Source organism: Lytechinus variegatus, chromosome 17, assembly GCF_018143015.1.
Source record: "Lytechinus variegatus isolate NC3 chromosome 17, Lvar_3.0, whole genome shotgun sequence".
Taxonomy (NCBI): Eukaryota; Metazoa; Echinodermata; class Echinoidea; order Temnopleuroida; family Toxopneustidae; genus Lytechinus; species Lytechinus variegatus.
In genome coordinates this window covers 13,045,902-13,051,901 of record NC_054756.1, presented here as the reverse complement: position 1 = coordinate 13,051,901, position 6,000 = coordinate 13,045,902, and the positions used below count along the sequence as shown (strand labels likewise).

Genomic DNA, 6,000 nt, shown 5'->3' with positions numbered 1-6,000 from the left:
CTCTTTTGAGAAAAAAATAAAGAATAAAAAGAAAAAAAACACAAAGCTACCTTTCTTCCCTTTCCTCCCTTCCCTTTTCCTTTTCTCCTCTCTTTTTTCCCTTCTTTTTTTTTCTTTTTGGGGACGTTTTTGGGGGGGGCGACTGCCCCCACCGCCCCCCCCCCCCTGGCTACGCGCCTGGGTGTAGTCACAGTGGTCAGACTGGCACAGAGTCAGAGACAGCTGAGTGATTCAAACACAGTGGTCAACATTTAAGTTGCAATACATTCAAATAATTTTCAACTCTCGATTCATGAGTCAGGCAGTCTCACCGTCTCAGCTCAAATTTCCACCAAAAATTTTGGCTCTCCACATTCTTATTTCAACTCACCGACACCAGCATGCAAGCTGCAGACTTCCCCGTTGTAGTGCTGAGTGCGATTCTTCACAAATCAATGCTATGAACAGTTAATGTTAGATAAAAATGAAGAAAGTTGTCACTTCCATAACCAACTCCAGCCAGTGACTACGTATCAACCGACCGTGCGTAGACCAGTCAGCCCGCCCTTATCTCTGGCGGCGCGAGTCGAGTTGCTGTTAGATGACTAGCTCGCAATCGTGCTACTTTTTCAAAACATATTCGTGGCGCGAACATCAATAGCGCGCGAACTCAATAGATTAGTCATGGTAGTGTTGTTTCAAGACTCAGTTGAATCTTTCGGGTTTACGATCGACCCCATTCTTGGTCTCCGTCCGAAAACGGCAGGGGCCGCGGGAGCGGAAGGGGGGGGGGGGTGGCTTCAGCTTCGGCCCCATCCCTCCCTACTTTATTCCAAAACCATGTACAAAAACGTAAAAATGACCACATGATTATGATTTTTTGAATGGTCAGCCCCCCGCCCCACTTTTGGCTCAGTCGCCACTTTGGAACCGAGATCCAAACCACTGACAAGCCAGGGCCGGGTTTTTGAAAGTGTTTTGAAAGTGTGGGGGGGGGGGCTAGACATGCAAAAAAAATACAATAAAATGGTCATTTATATATTTTTGCACATTTTAGAAAAAAGTGGGGGCGAAGTCCCCACACGATCATGAAAACGCTAAAAATATCCTGTTTTCAGAACATAAATCATTTCAAATTTCAGCTCCCACTTTGCGCATGCATGATCTGTCCTGATATAATTTTTCTTGTTCATGATTCCAAATTTCAGTTCAGTGATAGAATCAGTTTGTACTTTGCGATTTTGATTATTGATTATAGCTGTGTATCATACTCATATCTTGGGGTTCATGGACATAATTTTCTTCGAAAAAAGAAAAACCAGCTCGAGTACAGTGCTCGCATATTATTCGTATAATGTCTCAAAATATTGTTCCCATGAAATTGAGCTATAACAGAACCAGCAAAGCCGTCAGTAAACATGGTAAAGAGAGTTTGTCCAACCCGATTTCAATTGGTTGCCAATAATTATGACACATATTAGGCAAGCCCCCAGCCCACTTAAAAAGAAACCGCGCCACATTGGTAAAAACATTTTATTGGCCGAACTCTCTCTGGCCCTAGAAATCAGTATCGTATAGCGCCCCCTACTTATTGGGTTTTCATCAATGCATATAACTACCGTTTATGAAAAAAAATTATATAAACTAATTTCATTTATTTCATTTATTTCATTATGCATTGCTTTAATGATAGTATTTCTTCAGTAAGATTTCATTTCATTGTAATATTGATGTTAAATTATTGTAATGGACATTTTTTCCCCCAACAGGCATTGGTGAAAAATAAATAATGGTCAAATACGTGTGGTAATAAGTATCATGTTCAATGTCTGCAAATAGTCCTAATCCTAAAAAATTTCCCTTTATCTGTAGATTTTTATAGTCTATTGAAAATCTGATCGCGCTTCGTGCTCAAATTATTTGTTTTGTGTGGTATGCATTGAAAGTCTTCATTAACATCCTTCAAACAACACTCGTGTAGGTCAGTTTATATAACAAAACAGATTTCAGTTTGTTGCCAAATAATATTTTGGCATTATCATTAAGGTTTTACTACAAAAATGAAGGTCATTTCGGTCCCGAGAAATCTGACAAGCAAAAATAAACAAAGAAAAAAAAAGTTTCTCTACAAAATGTTGGCCATTTTGGTTACATTTTTCCACTTTGTCACACCTACCAGAAATCCAGGAGGTGCTGCCTATGGAGAATAATACACGCAGCAGCCCCCCCCCCCCCAGGTATTGGGTGCTGCTTCAGGCTCAGCTAGTGCCTGAGCAGGGATTGGGACTTTACAAAATACAGAAAAAGAAGCATTATTATTTTGAATTTGATTAAAAAACTAATGCTGAAAAATGATTTTTGGTTGATCTAAGTTTCTTTCATTATTCGTACAGTTATACATATCCAATTATTTTCAAAGCTAAGCATCTCTGCCTTGCCCCATCGAGAGCAACTCTATACAACTATAAAAATAAAGATGCGATTTTGTCCAAAATGGATAGTTAAAGACTTGCGTCTTTAAACATGTTAAAATGCCCCCAAAGTGTGCAGTGGACAGGCTTGCATATATTGGTAAAGCATTGGAGGGGGGGGGGGGGTAATTCGTATTTTTGGGGCAGTTCTTTATTGGTTTTTGATAATAGTTTAAAACTGTAAAAGGCGAATTTGTATAAATACGTAATTATTTTGTTATCCATGTGCTCATAAAATAAACACGGTAATGGATGTATTCTGTAGAACAAGTGGAATGCCTCTGGCCGTCTCACCTGCATCACGCGGTTCAATATAGCAGCAGTGCTGATTTTGAATACTACTCTAACTCGCACAAGATGTTCAGTGATACATGGTTACTCTTATGTCCACTTTTTATGAACTAGACCAATAAACTTAGAGATATGATGGTTATTCAACAAAAAACCCCAACATGGCCAAAGTTCATTGACCTTACATGACCTTTGACCTTGATCATGTGACCTGAAACTCGCACATGATGTTCAGTGATACTTGATTACTCTTATGTACAAGTTTCATGAATCAGATCCATAAACTTTCAAAGTTATGATGGTAATTCAACAGATACCCCCGATTCGGCCAAAGTTCATTGACCCTAAATGACCTTTGACCTTGGTCATGTGACGTGAAACTCATGCAGGATATTCAATGATACTTGATTAACCTTATGTCCAAGTTTCATGAACTAGGTCCATATATTTTCTAAGTTATGATGACATTTCAAAAACTTAACCTCAGGTTAAGATTTCGATGTTGATTCCTCCAACATGGTCTAAGTTCATTGACCCTAAATGACCTTTGACCTTGGTCATGTGACATGAAACTCTAATAGGATGTTTAGTAATACTTGATTAACCTTATGGCCAAGTTTTATTAACTAGGTCCATATACTTTCTAAGTTATGACGTCATTTCAAAAACTTAACCTCAGGTTAAGATTTGATGTTGACGCCGCCGCCGCCGCCGTCGCCGCCGGAAAAGCGGCGCCTATAGTCTCACTCTGCTTCGCAGGTGAGACAAAAATGTGCATTGTTAAAGGTATATACATTTAGTCTACTCCTAACCTTTCCCCATTCCTGCATTTGACATTACTTCTCCCTCTGTATACTTTTCTTTTTGTATCCCCTTGTACATTTAGTATACTTTGTAATTTTTTTTACTGTTTCGCTTGTTTGTTTACTGAAATTTTACTATTTTACGGCGCCTATAGTCTCAATCTGCTTCGCAGGTGAGGCAAAAACCGTCACAGTAACCCCCCCCCCCCCTGATTCTGGACACACCGAATGTTCAATAATTTTTAACTGCAGTGACAAAACAAATCAAATCAAATCAATTAGTCACGTTTTCCAAATTTCTTCCTATTCTTTGTACTGAATCATGATTTGTGTATATATAGTTCTATGCAATTTTAAGATCACTATCCGGAGTACTTATTTCGCTAATTGTCATTAATTTTGTTACCCCAGCTACAACCGGTCACAATATACAGCAAACAAGCGCTTAGAGGATTGATAATTCAGGCGCGGATCCAGGAGGGGGCCGAGCCGGCCCCGGCCCCCCCTATTTTTTGACAACCTGCAGAAAAAAATTGTACTGTTAATCTTGATAGAAACTACGAAAAACAGAAAGAACAGTAAGAAAGAGATATCATACCCATGATGCGTAATTTACAGTCTCGTTACGGCCGGCCCGACCCCAACTTGAAGGAAACAAGTAAAAGATGAGGGGAAAATTGGAAAATAGACTTTATATAAAAATTTTCGCTCGCGCATTGCCTGTGTAATGAAAGCCATTCAACAGAGGATTAAATGACACTTCATATATCCAGTTCTGAAATCAATTAGCACACAATATTTTAGCTCGCACATCAAAATTTCATTATTTTGTTTGATTTACACAAATTGTTATATCAAAATTTTCAGCTCGCGCTGCGCGCTTGCATTGTTTGATTTGTGAGATACCTATCCTCTTTGAAAATTGTTTCCAAAATTTGTCAAAATGCTCCTTTATCATGTCAGTATATCAAAAAAAAATAAGCTCGTGCTTCGCGCTCGCATTTAATTGTTTGAGACCATAGAGTTATTTAACTCTATGTTTGAGACACACAGCTTATTCTTTATTCAAATAAAAACGAGCTTAGACTGTCCAGTTTTCAGGTCGGAATATAAAAATTTTTGAGCTCGTGGCGCTTCGAACTCTAATTACTTAATTGGTGATACTTGTATCCTCTTCATTAATAACTAAAAACAGTCCTAATTGAGTCCCTTTTCACATTGCTATAATAAAGTTTCGACTCGCGCTCGCATTGTTTAGTTGGATACTTATCTTTGTTCATGATTATAAAAACTGCTCATAATCTTCAGTTACAAGGACATAAAAAACAAAGAATTTTAGCTCGCGCTTCGCGCTCGCATTAGATATTAAGACCACATGAGATACCTTATCTTGTTTATAGCAATTAAAACTAACATATACTTAAAACTTCAGTCTTTAGCTAGGACTACCCCCTGAAAAACCAACAAAAAAATCAGATTATAGCGGTCAATCGAGAAAAATGTTGATGAAAATATTTTTTCGGCCCCCCCTATTGCCGAAAGCTGGATCCGCCCCTGATAATATCAGTATATCAAAATGCACACATCTCCGGACCAGTAAAACTATTATTTCAAATTTATATTTCCCCTTCCCCGTTTGTTATCCTCCCCATTTTTATCCGTCCCATTTCAGGGGCGGATCGAGCTTTCGCCAATAGGGAGGGGGGGGGGGGGCGAAGATATTTTCATCAACATTTTTCTCGATTGGCCGCTATAGTATAATCTGATTTTTTGGTCGGTTTTTCAGAGGGTATTCCTAACTAATGACTGAAGTTTTAACAATAATTATGTTAATGTTTATTGTAAAAAACAAGGTAAGGTATCTCATGTGGTCTTAATATATAATGCGAGCGCGAAGCTCGAGCTCAAATTCTTTGATATTTTATGTCCATAGACCTGAAGATTCTGAGGAAATTTTATAATTATGAACAAAATAAGTATCCAACTAAAAAATGCGAGCGCGAAGCGCGAGCCGAAGTTTTATTATAGTAATGTGAAAAGGGATTCAATTATACACTCTAAAAATGAAGTGCTATAGTTTAGTTAAAGAGCGTGTATAGTGACTGTACTTCGGAGTGCTGATTTGTCTAGTTCAAATTTCAACTAGACAAACCAGCACTCCGAAGTGCAGTCACTATACACGCTCTTTAAGAGCTAAATTAGCACTTCGTTTTTTAGAGTGTATAGGACTGTTCTTTGGTGATTAATGAAGAGGGTAAAGTATCACCAATTAAATAATGAGAGTGCGAAGCGCGAGCTCAAACTGATAACTGGACAGTCTAAGCGCGTTTTTTTTTAATAAAAAACAAGCTGTGTGTTCACAAACAATTATTAAACAATGCGAGCGCGAAGCACGAGGTTGATTTTTTTTATGTACTGACATAATAAAGAAGCATTTTGACAAATTTTGGTAAGAA

The 6,000-nt window shown here is 38.2% G+C and overlaps 1 protein-coding gene across 1 annotated transcript in view; it reads right to left on the bottom strand.

Annotated features, from left to right (window-relative positions):
- Positions 1 to 671, bottom strand: part of LOC121430799 (N-acetyltransferase ESCO2-like) — a 27,964-nt gene extending 27,293 nt beyond the window's left edge. Inside the window, exon 1 of the mRNA XM_041628206.1 lies at positions 371 to 671. The gene's annotated coding sequence lies outside the window, so the exon portion shown is untranslated. The remainder of the gene's footprint in view (positions 1 to 370) is intronic.
- Between the last annotated feature and the right edge of the window lie 5,329 nt (positions 672 to 6,000).